This window comes from Odocoileus virginianus, chromosome 26 (genome assembly GCF_023699985.2).
Source record: "Odocoileus virginianus isolate 20LAN1187 ecotype Illinois chromosome 26, Ovbor_1.2, whole genome shotgun sequence".
NCBI lineage: Eukaryota > Metazoa > Chordata > Mammalia > Artiodactyla > Cervidae > Odocoileus > Odocoileus virginianus.
The window spans coordinates 24,998,965-25,018,015 of record NC_069699.1 but is presented as its reverse complement, the minus strand read 5'-3'; the positions used below and the strand labels follow the sequence as shown (position 1 = coordinate 25,018,015).

The following is a 19,051-nucleotide window of genomic DNA, read 5'->3' as shown; positions in this document are numbered from 1 at the left end:
AAAAAAAAGGGATAGCAAGAGGGAAATGGAGAAATGGTAGAATCATGGACTACTGAAATTTTGGCATAGGCGATACATAATCCATTATTCTGTGTTGCATAGTGAAGAGGATATGGAACATTGTTTTAAATCACTGAAGTTTGGGGCCTCTTTGTTACTGTAGCATCACCTCACCTAAACTGACCATATAGTATGAATATAGGTACCTATACTAAAAAATTCTTTGTATCATCTATTGAAATTACAACATTTAACAAAAACTCTAGACCCCCAATCCTATTTCTAATATCTACTCACTGTGTAGCTAGAAAAAAGGACACGACTTTTTTGAATCTGTGCCTGGTGATTCAGCTGGTAAAGAATCCACCTGCAATGCGGGAGACCTGGGTTTGATCCCTGGGTTGGGAAGCTCCCTTGGAGAAGGGAAAGGCTACCCACTCCAGTTTTCTGGCCTGGAGAATTCCGTGGACTGTACAGTCCATGGGGACGCAAACAGTCAGACACAACTGAGCAACTTTCACTTTCACTTTTCTGAATCTCAATTTCCCTTTTTATATAATAAAACCAAAACTGTATCTCTCACATGGCTATTATAAGAATTAATAGAAATCTTTGCCCAGTGACTGATATCTATTAAGAATGCATTAAATGGAAGCCATAAACACAGAACCCACAATTTCAGTGTAATGAGCTATTGACCATTACTAACATAGATTAGATTGGCGAGTCATATTTCTTGCTGATTTCCCCTAATTGTGCTTCTTTCTCAGGAACCCTGAGCCTTCAACTCTAGCAGTTTCTTCTAAGTTGCTGTTTCTTCAGTCATATTGGTTTTCATAAATCTTTAACTATAGTGAGTGGCAACTAGTAACTACTATTCCTTTATCTTGATCTTGGCCTTGAAGTCTGAAATATCTAGTTCTCTTTTTTAAGACAGCTCTCTCCTTATTACATCTTTTAGGGAGTATCTTATTTCAAGTCTTCAATGTTCTCATTCTATCCCACTGATGGATGAGTCCTTATTCCCTGAGGAAAGGGATCTCTAGTTATTTCTTTGTAGTCCTGTGTGCCTGACTCTAGCTTTCCTTTCAATACTAATCTGTCATTTTCTCCTACAGAATACTAAGAGGTCAGTGGGAGCTTTAGACATTAAATAACTTCTCAAATAGATTTCATTCTACTTTTTATTAGTTGCCTAAAATAATCATGTGTTTTTCTATGTTTAAAAGTAATACGTTGTTTCAATAGTGAAAGCCTGAAAGCTTTTCCCCTAAGATCAAGGACCAGAGAGGGAAGCCCACTTCACTACTGGTATTTAACTCTCCCGTAAAAGTTCCAGCCAAAACAATTAGGCAGCAAAATTGCCTAAGACAAAAGGCATTCACATTTAAAAGTGAAAGTTGCTTAGTTGTGTCCGACTCTCTGCGACCCTATGGACTATACAGTTCATGGAATTCTCCAGGCCAGAATACTGGAGTGGGTAGCTTTTCCCTTCTCCAGGGTATCTTCCCAACCCAGGGATTGAACCCAGGTCTCCCACATGGCAGCCGGATTCTTTACCAGCTGAGCCACCAGGGAAAGAAGTTAAACCATCTTTTTTCACAAGTGACAGGATTCTATGTAGAGAAAATCCTAAAGAATTCACACACACACACACACACACACACACAACTATTAGAGATAATAAATTCAGCAAAGTTCAAGGCTGCAAGATCAGTATGTAAATATGTCTTGTATCTCTACACACTAGCAATGAATAATCTGAAAATGAAGTTCAGTTCAGTTCAGTCACTCAGTTGTGTCTGACTCTTTGTGATCCCATGGACTGTAGCACTCCAGGCCTCCCTGTCCATCATCAACCCCTGGAGTTTATGCAAACTCAGGCCCATTGAGTCAGTGATGCCATCCAACCATCTCATCATCTGTCATCTCCTTCTCCTCCCACTTTTGATCTTCCCCAGCATCACGGTCTTTTCAAAGGAGTCAGCTCTTTGCATCAGGTAGCCAAGTATTGGAGTTTCAGCTTCAACATCAGTCCTTCCAATGAATATTCAGGACTGATTTCCTTTAGGATGGACTGGTTGGATCTCCTTGCAGTCCAAGGGACTCTCAAGAGTTTTCTCCAACACCACAGTTCAAAAGCATCAATTCTTCAGCACTCAGCTTTCTTTATAGTCCAACTCTCACTTCCATACATGACTACTGGAAAAACCATAGCCTTGACTAGACAGACCTTTGTCTGCAAAGTAATGTCTCTGCTTTTTAATATGCTGTCTAGGTTGGTCATAACTTTTCTCCCAAGGAGTAAGCATCTTTTAATTTCATGGCTGCAATCATCATCTGCAGTGATTTTGGAGCCCCCCAAAATAAATTCTGCACTGTTTCCACTGTTTCTCCATCTATTTGCCAGGAAGTCATGGGACCAGATGTGATGATCTTTGTTTTCAGAATGTTGAGCTTTAAGCCAACTTTTTCACTCTCCTCTTTCACTTTCTTCAAGAGGCTCTTTAGATCTTCTTTGCTTTCTGCCATAAGGGTGGTGTCATCTGCATATCTGAAGTTATTGATATGTCTCCTGACAATCTGTATTCAAGTTTGTGCTTCATCCAGCCCAGCGTTTCTCATGATGTACTCCGCATAAAAGTTAAATAAGCATGGTGACAATATACAGAAAATGAAGTTAAGAAAATCCATTATAATAGCATCAGAAAGAATAAAAACTTGAGAATAAATTTAACCAAAGAGGTGCAAGATTTGTATACTGAAAACTAAAAAAAAAAAAAAATTGCTGAAAAAAATTAAAGAAGATACAAACAAATGGAAATTTCCCTTTACCCAACACAGTTTCACTGTTAAAATTATGGTGTATATTGTTGTAGACTTTTTCTATTCAGTATGAATTATAATTCTTGATTGGAAGCAATAGGAACTGTCATACTGAATGACATTCACCTCTCTGAGTTTCAGTTTGCTCATCTGGTAAGTAAACATACTATCTGGACCTATTGCATCTGGTTATTGTGATGATTAAAGGAGATATAGCATGTAAAATATATAAAACAGCACCTATTACACAAGAAAGCTATTTTCATATTTTAATTACTGTTTTTATAGTTGGTTTTTTAAAATCAACTAACTTTTCAGTCAAGAGTCTCTGTTACAGCTGGCCTTACATTACATCCTAGAACTTATCACTCTCAATTAAAAAAAAAAAATCCTCCCTTGTAAGAATATTTTTTATTTTTTATTCAAAAGTATCTCTTCAATACTTTTCTTACTGTTATTCTATACTTCTATTATTTGTTTATTTTCTTCATCTGTACTTCAACTTACAAGAAAATATTTTTCTTAAATGCCATTTCCTTCTATCAGCAAATCCAACTCGATATAACACCTACGCAAGGCTCAACTCTTCTACCACATATACTCTGATCACTATGACCCCTAATATCTACCTAGTGGGGATAATATGTGTGTTAGATTGCATTCTTCTTCAGAGCATTTGCCTTCCAGTATGAGATGCCTCTCTACAGGAGGCTTTGCTACTCAAGGTTATATGACTTGCTTGAACCAATGGAAAGCAAGTGGAAGTGACAGTACTATTGATACTGGTGATGGTTGCACAAGCTTGTGAACATATTAAAAACTGAATTATACATGTTAAGTGAGTAAATTCTATGATATATGGATTATATCTCAACAGATTTGTTACAAAAATACAATACAATACATATATGATCCTAAAGTACAACAGAATTGAATATATATAAAGTAGAATTTGTGAGAAGAGATGATAAATAATTTTTTTTTAAGTGTGTGAACTATTTCAAGGAAGAAAAGTCACACGGAAGACATAATTAATGCAGAAAATTAATTAGTGTGAATTTCTGAGATGCCTATGCTGATTTCTATAAATTATATATAAAACTTATTATCAACAAAATGAAAGTGAAAGTGAGTCGCTCAGTCGTTTCTGACTTTTTGCAACCCCATGGACTGTGGCCCTGCAGGCTTCTCGGTTCATGGGATTTTCTAGGCATGAATACTGGAGTGGGTTGCTGTTTCCTTCTCCAACATAATAGTTGATATTAAATGTGTCATATTAATATATAGTAGTATCAGTTTGGGTTAACTTCATCTGTAAGTGTCAGAAATTCCCAAATAGGGGTGGCATAAACATTACTGAAATATATACTTCTCTGATAAAAATGTAGGTAGTCCAGGACAGGTAAGTTGGGCACAAAGATTGCCGGGAATCCAGGTGCCTTTTAATTTGTTGTTTCATCATCCTCAACTCTTGCCTTCTACTTCATTACAAAATGGCTGCTCCAGCTTCAGTCATCACACCCACAGTTTGGCCCCAAGAGGACAAGAAAGGGCAGGAGAGGGGCATGCCTCTTTCTTTAATGATGTTAGTCAAGAGCTACACATATATCTTTCATTTATTCACATTATCATGTCAAACTGAGAGGGGTACTTGGAATTTTTATTTTGTTCAGCAATGAACCCAGCTCACATTAGTTTTGTGCTAGAGAAGCAAAGCAGAATTCATGTTTGGTGACAACTTGCAGTCTCATCTCAAACACCAAAAGGCAGAATGGCCAGAACTGCTCCCCAAATCAGTTTATTATGTTTCAGGACAAAGGCCATTTACAGAAATGCTGTTCTTTATATTAGTCTCTATTCTAAATGCCTTTAAACTTTAGTGCATCTCATTTAGGGAGAGCAAGCAGCCTCATGCAGGGTCACAGATAAAACAGGGGATAGGAAGGATAATGAAGAGTTCCTGTGCTGGGTTAGGGTGACTCTCAGTTTGGTATGGGGAAGGCAAATGAGATGGATGGGTCCTGGCAAATTGGCAAGCTTTGCACTACTGAATATGATAGCTAGTTCATAGCTGCCTCTTATTAAGACACATGGAATCCTGAGTCTACACCTAAAAGACATTCCAAACATTTAAGATAGGTGTCTGACTTTTTATTGAACTCTGGATTCAATAGGAAATCGCTTTTTTCTTAATTTTTTTTTAATGTTTAAAAACTTCACGCTGCTTTCCTGTGGGCCATCAATTTGAGACATCTGGCTGAGAATAGTGAGGTAATATATCAGGTATTTAACAATGGATAGCCCATCAGACTCTGAGAGTAACCCTTGCACTGAGAATTATTATAAAGGGTGGTGACGATGATGTGGGACTTACCATCACTACTGACTTATGGAGTATCAAAATGTCACCTTTACTGAGTATTTCTTGTTGGTAGGTATTATACTCAACCTTTTTTACATTCATTATCTTGTCTACACAAAATGTCTTGTGCTATTTCTTTTTTAAAAGGGGAGTGGATGGAAACTGTGGGCCATAAATCTTTAATAACAGACCCAGGGTCACACAGCTGGTAAGGGAAATGGCTGGAACTTCAATCTGGCCCTGTCAGATATCCAAACCCATGTTCTTAATCCTCATTTAATATCATAAGTAATTTTTATGCCTTTCCTGGAGCAATATAAGGGAGGTTTGCCACAAAATAAGAATAAGAATGTGATAAGTAGGGAGGCAGAATCTCGATATTTAAGCATAGAGTCATCCCATCAGAAAAACAGCACAGAGGATGGAAGAGAAGGATTAACCAAAGTCTGAAAAGCCTCTAGAGGAACTCCCTGCTCAAAACATCATGCATTATCTTTAAACAACATCTGGAGGGCCCTCACACTATTTATCCCATTAAATGAAAAAGAGATTTTGACGGTTACAATTTCGTGGCTTTAAATCCACAGTGGACCTATGCAACTTATTTAGCACAGGTGTTTAATTGTGATAAATTGGAAGAAGTCCTGGTATTCAGTGGCCTCAAATGCACATTACCATCTGGGCAGAGTAGGGTAGTGATTTTCTGTCAACAAACTTGCTTGTAAAATTTCAAGGGCGGTGGCCTGTAGATCTACAGGCATGGATCAGGAGGTTGGACATGCATGGAAGGACAGAATATTTAAACCATCCCCAAGATGACAAAATACTACAGAGGATAAACAGGAAGACTCTGTGCTTATTATGTTTTTGATTATCTATTTCTTTTTCAATGCAAAATCAAATATTAAAAACATGTGGGTGTCTCAGTCAATGACAGATTACATTGCCATTTTGTACGTTAAGCGAAATTTATGTAGACAGCTTTTGGCAAATCTTTCTGTGCATGAAGAGTGCACAAATGTTCCTATGGTCTGCCACAAGAAATCAGTGCATGTTTTAGTTAATAAAAAATGGATTAAGAGCGAGACTTCTGTATCCAACTGATGTGAAGTAACTGGGACTTCTCACCTGGAATAATGGAAAAACCAAATATATATGAACCAATGTTCTTCAAGACATCAAACATCAGGCAATGAAGGAAAGTAATTTCAGAAATATATAAAAAAAATGAAGTGGGCTTTACAATTGACCCAGCAAACTGACTTGAGAGTTTCCAGGCCACAATACAAGGAAGAACTGATGCAGAACATGGTGGACCCCCAGGTGAAGAGGCAGAGCTGAGAGTCTGGAGAGACAAAAGCTGCTAGAGTTGGCAGTATTGACAAGGAGGGTCTACACACAGAAGGTAATCAGAGAACTGGAGGGACTCTCTCTCAAATATTCAGTAGAGGACTAATTTATGTGATGTGTGAGGAAACTACTAGAAACCCAACAAAGGTCACCTGAAAGGTGTATAGCACCTTTATAGTGCATTTAACCCAGGCAGGGCCAGTAATAGCCTATTCTCCCCAGCCACATTGAAAAACTCAAAATTCGCAGGGCACTGGGTATAGTAACCAAAGGAGTCTTGCCTTAATAGTGGGTAAAATTAGCCCTGATTAAACACTGGTCTGGTTCTGCTTTAAAAGTCTTAAAGAAAGGAAACTTGAAAAAAAAAAAAACAACTAAATGCTTTTCAAATAACTGAACTATATATAAAAAGAAAGCCTAATAATATTTATAGAAATATAAAACAGCCAATATCCCACAAGACAAAATTAACAATGCCTGACATTAAAAAAAAATTACCAGGAATGCAAAGATGTAGAAAAATAAGACAATAATAAGGATAAAAATAAAATGACCAAAATTGAACCAGAACTGACATAGATGTTGGGGTTAGCTGACAAAAATATAAAAACAGTTAGTATAACTCCATTCCTCACATTTGAAAAGTTAGGTAATACATGGAAGATTCAAAAACTCAAATCTAACTTCTAGATGTGAAGACTTTAATATCTGAGAGGAAAAATACACTGAATGATAATAGTGGATAATTTACCATGCTAGGGAAAATGTAAGTGTACTTGAAGATACAGCAATATTAAAGTATCTAAAATGAAATGCACAAAGAAACATGATTTTTAAAAAATGAATAGAACATTATTAAACTGTGGGACAAATTTAAGCAGCCTAATATACATATAATTGGAGTCCACAAAAAGAGAAGAGTGATAGAAAAAAATATATGAATGGCTAAAAGTTCCCAAATTTGTTAAAAATGATAACACCATGGATCTAAGAAATTCAACAAACTCCCAGTGCAAGGAACATGGAGAACATCACAACAAAGCACATCATAATCAAGTTGTTTAAAAGCAGCAATTAAAAAGAAAAATTGGAAGAGCAGCCGGAGAAAAAAGCTGTATTACATTTACAAATAAAATAAGGAAGTCGCATATTTCACACTGAAAATAATACATTTGAAAAACAGTAGAGTAACATCTATAAAGTACTGAGAGAAAAGGAAAAAAAAAAAACTTATCAACCCAAAATATATAACTATATTCAGTAAAAATATCTTTTAAAATGAAAGTACAATGGAGCCTTTTCAGGCATACAAAGCTGAAATAATTCCCTACCATTAGTCTTACATTACAAGTAATGTTAAAAGAAGTCCATTAGGCAGAAGGAAAATGATACTCAGTGGATATATGGATGAACAAAAAGGAATAAAGAGTTAGCTGAAAATGCTAACTACATGGGTAAATATACAAGATATTTTCTTATTATTTAAACCTCTTTAGATGATATTTAACTGTTTAAACAAAAACAGTCACAATGGGTGTGAGGTTTATAATGTTTGTAAAAGAAAAATATATGATAATAATAACACAAAGGCAAAGAGGAAAGAAATTGAAGTATATAATTATGAACTTTCTAATATGTGAAATGTAGCACCATCACTTGAAGTTAAATTTCAAGGTAACAAGCTGATAAAAGAAGCAAGGCACAACTTAAAAAATAAATATTTGATCAAAAGAAGGAAGAAAATGTGAGAAAGGAAACAAAAACCTGATATTTCATAAAGAAAACAAGTAGCAAGATGAACAAATTAAACTTTAATCACATCAAATGTTAAAATGCCTTTAATCTCCACTTAAAATGTAGAGATTGTCAAATTGGTAAAAAAGCAAGAACCAATTCAGAAGAAATACACTTCAAATATATAAACACACATACAATAAAATTAAAAGATGGTAAAAGATATACCATGCTAACATTATTCAAAGGGAAGCAAAGGGAGCTGTACTAATATCAGACAAATTAGATTTCAGAGCACAGAATATTTCCAGGGATAAAGGTCACTTCATAATGATAAAGGGGTCAATTTATCAAGCAGGCAAAATAATCCAAAGTATTTATGCACCTAATAAAAGAACTTCAAAGCAATTGAAGCAAGAATGACAGAACTGCAAGGAAAACTAGACAGATCCACAACTATAGTGGAAGATTTTAATCGACTCTCTTGATAATTGAAAATCCTAGTCAAAATCCCAGCAGGCCTTTTTGAAATTGGTGAAATTGTTTTAAAATGTGTATGGAAATGCAAAGGACCTAAAACAGCCAAAACAACTTTGAAAAAGAACAAAGTTGGGAAACTCATACTATCTGATTTAAACTTATTAAAAAGTTACAGTAATTGAGACATCGTAATATCAGCATCAAGTTAGACAAATAGATCAATGGCACGGAATGGAGATTTCAGAAATACGCCCATGCATATAAGGACAATTGATTTTTGACATAGATACAAGGCAAATTCAGAGGTGGAAGAAGAGTTTTTCAACAATAATACTAAAACACTAGGACATCTGGATGAAATATTCCTTTTCTTCTACCATATACAAGTATTAACTGAAAGAACTTAATGCTAAAACTAATTTCTAGAAGAAAATCTTTGTGTCCTTTGGGCAGGCAAGCATTTCTTAGACATAACACCAAGACCCTGATTTACGAAAGACACATTGATCAAGTGGACCTCATTAGAATTAAAAAGTGTTTTCAAAAGACATTCTTTAGGGAATGAACGGACAAAGTCACAGACTTAGAAAATATCTGCAAAGCACATATCTAATACAGGATTTGCACCTAAAATATAGAAATAATATATGAAAATTCTCAAAAACTGTAGGCAAAATTCTGAACATACACTTCAGAGAAGAAAACATACAAATGACTAATACGCACATTAAATTATTACAAATAAGTACATCATTATTCATTAGTGAAAGGCAAGTTAAAGCCATGATGATATATATACATTTAGGAATGACTTAAGAGATCTTACCAATGTGAGTGGTTGTAAGACAATTGGAATTCTCACGCATTACTGGTGAGAATGTAAAATTAAGCAATCTTGGAAAATGGTTTGGCAGTATCTTGAAAAGTTAAACATACACCAACTAGATGATCCAGCCATTCTACTCCTAAGTATTTACCCAGCATATATTAAAGTATATATTCACACATCTATGTTCACAGCAGCTTTTTCTGTAATAGTCCCAAACTGGAAACATTCCAAGGCCTATCAATAGATGAATGAATAAGCAAATTGTTACATATCCATGCAATGGAATATAACTTAGCAGTAATAAGAAGTGAACTATTGATAAATGCAATACATTTCCCATGGACAAATACCAAAGAGTTATGCTGAGTGAAAGAAAGTACATAATCTTTTCAATGAATGATGTGTGAAAAATACTCACACATGAAAAAGTAAAGCTGTTACCTTACATCACACACAAAGATTAAGTAAACATGCATCAAAGATTTAAATTTAAGAATGAAAACTATAAAGTCAAGAAAATGTGAGGGAACTTTTCACAACTCAGTTACTTTCTTGGATATAACACCAAAGCACAGCCAACAAAGAAAAGAAAACTAAACAGGACTTCATCAAAAAATAGAAACTTTTGTGCATTGAAAGACTATCAATAGAATAAAAAACAACCCATAAACGGGAGAAAACTATTGGTAAATCGTATTTCTGACAAAGGATTAATAGCCCAAATACATATAAACTTCTACAACAAAAAACAAACCTGATTTAAAAATAAGAAAGGACTTGAATTTATCTAAAGAAAATATACAAATGGACAATGAGCACATGAAAAGACGCTTAACTTCTCTAATCATTAAGAAAATGCAAATCAATGAGATACTACTTCACACCCATTAGGATGACTGCTATAAAAACAACAGAAATAGAAAATAACACTTCTTGGTGAGGATGTGAACAAATTGGAACACTTGTGCATTATTGATAGTAAAGCAAAATGATGCAGCAACCTTGGAAAACTGTATAAAGCTTCTTCAAAAAATTCAACATATTAATAGAATTATTATATGATCCAGCAATTCCACTTCTAGGTATATAACCAAAAGAACTGAAAACAGAGATATGAACAGTTACTGATATACACTTACAGTCCATAGTAATATTATTCACAAAGCCAAAAGTTGGAATCAACCCAAGTGTCCATCAATAGATGAACAAATAACCAGAATATGATATATCCATGCAGTGGAATATTAGTCTCAAAAAGGAAGGAAACTGGAAATGTGCTACAACACGGATGAACCTAGAAGACATTATAATATATGAAATAAGCCAGTCACAAAAGGACACATACTGTATGATTCCACAACTGGAAAATGGTACAGACACTTTGGAAAATAGTTTGGCTGTTCCTCAATTGATGAAACACAGAATTATCTTGTGACCCAGCAAGATATACCCAGCAAGAGAGACCCTTCCTCTCTGAGGTATAGACTCAAGAGAAATGAAAACATATGTCCACACAAACACTTGTACATAAAGGTTTATACCAGTATTACTCATAATAGCCAAAATGTAGAAACAACAAAAATGCCCATCAATGAACCAGAGATAAATAAAATGTAGTGCATTCATATGATATAAAACTACTCCACCATAAAAGTAATCAAGTGTTCATACATGCTACAAGGAATGAATCTTGGAAACACCGTACTAAATGATAGCCAGTCACAAAAGGCTGCATACTTCATGATTTTATCCATATAAAATGTCTAGAATATGGAAATCTATAGCAAGTAGATTAGTGATTTCTTACAGCAACCCAAGTGGGGAGGGGGTGGTATTAGATAGTGATAGCTAAAGGGTACAGGATTTCTTGGTGAGGTGATGAAAACATTCTAAAACTGACTGTGGTGGTGATTACATACAACTGTGAATATCCTAAAAACCACTGAAGCATACACTTTAAACGGGTGGATAATATGGTATGTGAGTTACATCTCAATAAAGCCATTTTTCAAAAACTGATTAAGTAGACTTGTATGCTAACACATTTATGATAAAATTTGGTTCTGTCCCTATATTTTAAATACAAGGATGATCAGAGTTATAGTTTCATCAGTCAGGAAGTACTCATCTACGCTGTGGTAACAAACAAACCTCAAATCTCAGCAACTTAAGATAATAAAGATCAGTTTTTCACTTACATGTCCACTGCCAGTTGATGGGGAGCTCAGCTCTTGCATCTTCATTCCAGGATTCAGACTGCTGAAGCTGCCACAAAATGGAACGTTTCCTGGAAGAAGGAAAAAGAAATTCTACAGGGTCTCACTCTGGTAACCAAATGCTTTTCCTGAATTCTTTCACTCCCAACTCATTGGGCTTCCCTGGTAGCTCAGACAGTAAAGAATCTGCCTGTAATGCAGAAGACCTGGGTTCCATCCCTGGGTTGGGAAGATGCCCTGGAGAAGGAAATGGCAATCCATTCCAATATTCTTGCTTGGAGAATCCCCATGGATAGAGGAGCCTGGTGGGCTACAGTCCATGGGGTCGCAATGAGACGGACATGACAGCAACCAACACTTTCTCCCAACACATTGGCTGAAAATTTTCCAATCACAGAGATCCATGATATTCAACTGGACTTTTATCCCAAGACAGGGAGTGGAGACTATATGACAAACAGCCCAAATAGCGACCACGTAGCTAATAGTCATTCGGGGTTTACTGTGTATCATGAGCTGTTCTAAACCCTTGCATGTATGATCTCACTTAATAATACTCACACACACACACACAAAAAAAAATCCAACAAAACATAAAATCTTCTGAGGCTGGTGCTAGCATTGTCATCAACAGCAATATTTTATACAGGAGAGAATGGGGGCACAGGGGACTTTCCTAAGCTTAGTAAAGTTAACTAGTGATTGGGATCTTAATCCAGACAAGGTGCCAGAGTCAATGTTCTCAATTGCTTCACACTACTGACGCCTGGCATTTACATATTCCCCTACCTCTTAATCAGACAGAAATCTATCACGTAATCCAAAAGAATGTAAGAAGGCTCACTTGCACACATTATTAAATAATGACAGGTTAGTGTTCAGGTCTCCTAGCTTCCATCTGGTGTCTTTCTGGCATCAATGCTTTCCCCACTGTCCTTGGCAGAGCCCTGATTCTCACGCTCATCTCAAGCCTGCTGAGGCAGCTGGAAGCTTCAGACAGAGCACCTTCACCGCATCCTCTGTGCTCTCACTTATTCCACTTACTTCTTGGCTGATATCTCCATCCCCATCAAGAGACAAACTCTAAGCAGGAACAAATTTAAGCCATTGAAAAAACCAGGCTAATTTTCTATTTCTGTGGTCCAAAATTCTTACTTTTATGTCAGAATAAGGGCACGTGTTTTGATAAACACAGCCATGTGTGTGAGGTATTGACTAAAGCAGATTCTAGCTTAGGTGAAATAAAAATACATAATTCATAGAAAGGCATCATTAAGCTGAGGAGTTAGTAAGGAATGATACTAACAAGAATCTAGTTTAAGAACACCAGGGCTTACAGGTTAAGAAATGGTGGCTTCGATCTTTCAACACAGCCTATTATTCAGACTCAGGATTCATAGCACTAATACTCACTGACCACTAGCTGGGCCTAGCACTTGCCAACCTCATGGAAGATGTTTAGTGATACCTGTTGAATTACTTGAGGGAATGAGTAAAAACTGGGTAAAACTGAAACATTCCAGGGCCACCAGGAATAGGAATACACTGGGTGGAGAGGACACCAGTAAAACCTATTACTAGAGGTAATAGGTCCTGTTCCTTTGTTGTTTCTGGCAATATAGATGCTGTTAACTTTTGCAAATAGAGCAGACATTTGAACAGGATAAGATCAAACAAAAATCTAGACTGCATCACTGGCATCAATTGATACAGTGAGGGACCAGTGGGAGAAAAAATGGGGAGTCTTCCCCAAATGACAGGCAAGAAAAAAGAATCTTGTTCAAGTTGGTGTTCTCAGCCTTCCATTAGCAATAGGAACCACCCTAATGTGATAATAACCTCTATCTGGGGTGGCTTCTTAAAAGGAAACAAGCTACCCGCTTCTGTGACCATTTGGAAGAGGAATCCTGGCAGGTATCAGGAGTCTTGGCAAACACCCCCCAGCACTAGGACATCTTTGAAGAGACCAGCATTGAAGAATGCCTACCGTTATTGTGAGCATGCATACACAATTAGGGAGAAAACCATCCGACTCTGACTTCCAACCCATTTGAACTTTTCCCGACTTCTCCTTTTTGATAGAAGGCGACCTAACCCCCTTGGAGATTGTTCAGAGGCAGTGAGGAGCCACAGAGAAAGCACATTTTCATCAGGCTGTTATTATGGGAACACTGCCAACAGGAAAAATAATGGGCAAAGAAAGAAAATTCTGATTATCCAACCAAGAGGCTTGAAGCATCTATGGCTTAAGGCCAAGAGATGGAAGGGAAATTAAATGACAAAATAAATCAAAGATGTCTTCACCCACCAATGTGTTTGAAAGGGCAGAATGCTGCCTGCTTGTGCCGCCCAAGGTTTTCTCCATGTAACATATTTAGAGTTGATTTTTAGCTCATTATTGCAATTTTCTTTCAAGAGCTTTAACAGTCACAATTCAATTTAACTTCTCTCTCTTTTTTTTTTTTTTTTGGCTGTAGTAAATCAAGTATTCTGGATGGGTCCTATCTATGGTTTTCAGTTATCTTGGAGACTTTTCCCTTGACAAAGATGAAAAAGAAAGACTTGAAAAGATTTTAGAATCCAGGGGATGCCACCTTTCATTTGGGAAAGCAGGAGGAGCGCAAAGATGGGCGAGTACAGGGCTGTCCATGAGAATGACTAAAAACCTAGTCCCCAGTGCTGAGTGCTTGCAAAAATCAGAATAATTTTTATTACTACTACAAATATTTCTCAAACAGTACTCAGTCCCAGGCACTCTGCAATGAGTTTTATATTCACAGTCTTACTTGATTTGAGTGATAAACATGGTGGTCTGCTTTCTAAAGGATTTCATCCCATTAAAAGGCTTTTAAATAGGAAGCAATTTGGAAATTATGCTATGGTTTACAGATGTTAGTTATTAATGTGATGTGCACATCATGGGATCTTATTTTAATTTACCAATCGATATGTTTTTCATTTCTAATAACTGTTTCTCATCCTCTGGGCATTCTCCACAGATGCAAGATTAGACAGCTCTCATGGCCTGAAAGAACTGTTATTGTAACACAAAGCAGAGAAATGAATTTTTGAGTTTCTAAAGCCCTGAAGGGTTGACCCTGTAAACAACATCCCTGGAACAATAATGATGGTAAGAGGCACCTTTTCTATGTCCAACCAGAAGCTGAACAGCTTTCTTTAGTGACCCTGAGAAGTGACCTGGGTATTAACCCCTTGGTAGGGACAGAGGAGCCTGGCAGGCTACAGTCCTTGGGGTCGAAGAGTTGGACACGACCCAGCAACTAAACCACCACCACCACCAGGGTGCAGTAGAAACCTCAGGTCAATTTGGAGGAACTGAATAACTTAGAAGACTGTCCTTCCTTCCTCTGATTCATCCTGGGGAAGTGACATGCCACTCACTACTCCCTCGCCCTCAGGATTACTGGGGGGTTTTAAGAAGAGGTAGCTGCAGAGATCTCCAGGAAGTTGAGACCGAGATCTCATCAGAGAGATTTTCTCTGGGTTTCATTTGGCTCCAGGAGAAACCAAATGCTTCTCTCATCTCTGGGTGGTCAGGAAAATGGCTGAAAGGCCGCCAACCTGAAAAGCATCAGGGTTAGGCTGGAGAAGGAAGGGCAGCGATGAACTGACCTTTCCAAGACTTTGCAGTCAGGCAGACCATTTATTACATACCGGAGTGGATGGGGGACGACACCTTGACCTCATTCCTTGGCATGTCTCACTTCTCCTTCTCCCAACATGACAGGCACAACGCAGAGAGATCAACTGATTGAAATGACCCTCAACAGATTGAAATGAATTCTCTGCCTCTTGGAAGAGTGAGTGCTTGAAAGAACAATTAAGCTGATGTGTACAAAGGTAACAAAAGCTGCGTTTCTGCACACTGGTACCCACACCATCTCAGCACACAGGGATGACATATGAGAAAGGAATTAGATATCACATCCATTAGCCCCTGGGGAGATCTCGGCAAACCATGCTATCTTTCTGAATTTCAATACCCTCATCTAGTGAACAAGAGAATTGGGTTTTAAAAAAAATGTTCTATGGAAATACCTCTTAGGTTTCCAGAAGGGAAGGGAAGGGGAAGTTATTTCCTGGGACCTAGTTCAAGACTCCCCTGCACCAAATTTCAGCTGGGACAACTTGATTTCAGTCTGATTTTTTTTTTTTTTTAAGTATTGGAACCAATGTACTGAGAGCAGAGTTCATGATTCTCTTCCTGCAATGGTATATTTTCATCATGATATCACTCCTGACGTTTTCTTATCTGACTTTTCCCCTTTCTTCCCGGTCTCCTCTCTTGTTTTTGACAGTAATGCTGGCAACCTCACATATTTTCAAAGGCTCCCTTTTTACTTTGTTTACATTGAGGATACATGTAAGATTTACTTTTGAAAACAACAACAACAAAGGAATTAACTCAGTTCTGTATAGAGCAGTTTAAAAACCACAATGGTCATCGTAGCACTGTTTATAATAGCCAGGACATGGAAGCAACCTAGATGTCCACTAGTAGACCAATGGATAAGAAAGCTGTGGTACATATACACAATGGAATATTACTCAGCCATTAAAAAGAATACATTTGAGTCAGTTCTAATGAGGTGGATGAAACTGAAGCCTATTATACAGAGTGAAGTAAGCCAGAAAGGAAAAGACCAATACAGTATACTAATGCATATATATGGAATTTAGAAAGATTGTAACGATAACCCTATATGCGAGACAGCAAAAGAGACACAGATGTATAGAACAGTCTTTTGGACTCTGTGGGAGAGGGCAAGGGTGGGATGATTTGGGAGAATGGTATTGAAACATGTATATTATCAAGTGTGAAACAGATCGCCAGTCCAGGTTGGATGCATGAGACAAGTGCTCAGGGCTGGTGCACTGGGATGGGAGGGCCAGGATGGGGAACACATGTACACCCATGGCTGATTCATGTCAATGTATGGCAAAATCACTAAAATATTATAAAGTAATTAGCCTCCAATTAAAATAAACAAATTTATTTAAAAAATAAAATAAAAACCACTTGATTCCTTATTGACTAAGGTCCCCTCTACTTTCTATATCCTAGGAGGATTTTTGAGTGGTAAATTGCAACTTTCCTCTCAAAAGATGCATTGAAGACCTGAACCCTTTGAAGCTCAGACAAAAGAGAAACAGCAAACAGTAATTTACAAACATAATAATTCAGCTTCTCTGTACCTGGATGAATAGGAAGTGTTCCAATATGCCCCTCACTCCTTTCTTCCATTTGTTACATAGAGTTTGTCATTCTCCCCTCTCTTTCTAATGTCTTTTTACACCCTGCACTATTAGATGGATTGCCAAAGAACAGAAGTCATTTCAGCGTTGTTGTTTTAAAACTTCTCTTCCAGTGCAAGAAAACCCCACTAGGGAAGTGCATCTATAAATGGTGCACACTCTCTCACCCACAGCAGCAAGAGGTTGCCTCATTCCCAAGGCATGTTTTGCAGTCAGCCCCTAGAACAGGATTCCAGGAGCTGATCAGCTCCTGCTATCTTAGCACCTGTTTCTTGATGGTTTCTGCTTTGGTGACATCACATGTTTGATTGCTGCCCTGTAGAGATACGACGAGTATAATTCTGTGCTGGAAGGCTTCAGTTTGGAAAGCGTTGGTCCTGTGTGGGAGAGATGGAACTGGAACAGAAGCATCAAGGTGCTGGGATGTTACCAAAGTCTGTTGTCTTGCATTGATCATTTATGTGGCAGGGCAGATGGATGATCTGTTTTCAGAAGATGTGTCACTCCATGCTGGGTTTACTCAATGAAATCTTGTATAGCCCCAGCACATGAATTAAGATATTTTCTGTAGATGATTCATTTATGCATATATACACCCACGCACACAGTCAGAAATATTTATTGAATACCTGTGATGTGTGGGGGCTCTATGTTCCAGAGAAATAGCAATAAAAAAGACAGGAAAACTCTTGTCCTCATGGATTATTTATTACGGATGAAAGTGTTAGTTGTCCAACTCTTTGCAACCCCATGGGCTGTAGCCCACCAGGCTTCTCTGTCCATGGAATTCTCTAGGCAAGAACACTGGAGTGGGTTGTCATTTCCTTCTCCAGGGGATCTTTCCCACCCAGGGATTGAACCCATGTCTCCTGCATTACATGCAGATTTTTTTTTACTGTCTGAGCCACCTATGGATGGATGGAGTGGGACAATACACAAGCTAAATAAAAATAGATATAAACTTAGAAGATTACAACTATAAGGAAAAAAATGATGCAAGTAAAAGGAATGACTAGTGTCTCAAGGAAGTGGGGAAGGAGTTGGAATTTTTAAATACCGTGGTGTGCAAATACTTCACTCAGGAGGTAACATTTTAGGGCAATTAACCTTGCTGCTTTCTGTAGGGAAATAGTAATGAACTTGGAATCAGAAAACCTGCATTCGACTCTTGTTATGAACTGAATTATGCAACCTTCCCTCTTCAAATGCTGAGGTCTTAACTTTTAGGACCTCAGAATATGACTGCATGTGGAGATAAGGCCTTTAAGGAGGAAATTAAGTTAAAATGAGGTCGCTAGGGTGGATGCTAATCCAATATAACTGATGCCGGAGAAAGAAGATGAGACTCCTGGGACGTGCCTATATGGAGGGAGGAGAGACCTCGGAATCTCACAGCAAGAAGTTGGCATTTGGAAGCCTGAAGGGAAACCAAACCAGTTGGCACTTTAATTTTGAACTTTCAGCCTCCAGAGCCATGAGAAATAAATTTCTGTTGTTTAAGCCACCCAGTCTGTGGCGTTTTGTTATAGCAGTTTACGCTGACTAATTCAACTCTGAACTCTGATCCTTGAGAACTGCCCTCTTGATCTTCACATTTGACCTGGACACTTGGACCCTCAAACTCAACATGTCCCTAAATGAGCTCATGATCTCCACCCTTGTCAAGCTGGCTCCATCCACCAGAAGTAGAAGACCTTTCTACTTCTCTTGATTTCAGCTCCAACCTTCTAGTTTCTCAGATCAAAAACAGTCACCCATGGGGTCACTGTTTTTGTCAAACTCTCAATCCAATATGCCAGCAATTCTGCTGGCCCTACCTTCAAAGAATATTGAGGTCTAGTGACTCCTCACCTGTGTTGATCCAACCACCTAAATTTCTGCAGTAGACGCTGAATGGGTCTCTCAGTTCCCACCCTCGCCTTCTCAGGATGTGTTTTCCTAGCAGTCAGAAGTTTTTAGCTCATCTGTACCTTCCCC

The 19,051-nt window shown here is 37.7% G+C and overlaps 1 long non-coding RNA gene across 1 annotated transcript in view; it reads left to right on the top strand.

Annotated features, from left to right (window-relative positions):
• Window positions 1-17,706, top strand: part of LOC110137481 (uncharacterized) — a 43,755-nt gene extending 26,049 nt beyond the window's left edge. The window contains exons 4-6 of the long non-coding RNA XR_011483681.1: window positions 14,797-14,927; window positions 15,546-15,658; window positions 16,884-17,706. This is a non-coding gene — a long non-coding RNA (uncharacterized lncRNA). The remainder of the gene's footprint in view (window positions 1-14,796; window positions 14,928-15,545; window positions 15,659-16,883) is intronic.
• Window positions 17,707-19,051: the final 1,345 nt, after the last annotated feature.